This window comes from Nicotiana attenuata, unplaced genomic scaffold (assembly GCF_001879085.1).
Source record: "Nicotiana attenuata strain UT unplaced genomic scaffold, NIATTr2, whole genome shotgun sequence".
NCBI lineage: Eukaryota > Viridiplantae > Streptophyta > Magnoliopsida > Solanales > Solanaceae > Nicotiana > Nicotiana attenuata.
Window position 1 is genome coordinate 25,018 of NW_017671697.1, and position 357 is coordinate 25,374.

Consider the following 357-nt stretch of genomic DNA (forward strand, 5'->3'; position numbering starts at 1 on the left):
GACCGACCAGTTTCACTTCAAAATCACACCAAATAGCTCAAATACACCCAAAAAAAACTGACTCAAATTGAAATCAAGGAATCTCTAAAACTTCAGTACTTAAAAGTCAATCTAGGAGACGAGAATTAATGTCTATAACTCAAATAACCTAAAATGCAATCCAACAGGACGTTTTTTTGGATTTTTCTATTGTATATTTTGTTTGTTTTTGGGTTTTTTTTTTTGAAAGAAATTAAGATCTAGAAGAAGTTTTGAATTTGAAATTCAAAATTTGAGCTGATGAATACTTGTGAGAGTGGGGGGGTAGAATTTTTCAGAGCTTCTCCACTTGTAAAACCAAGGCACTAGGCCTACCTT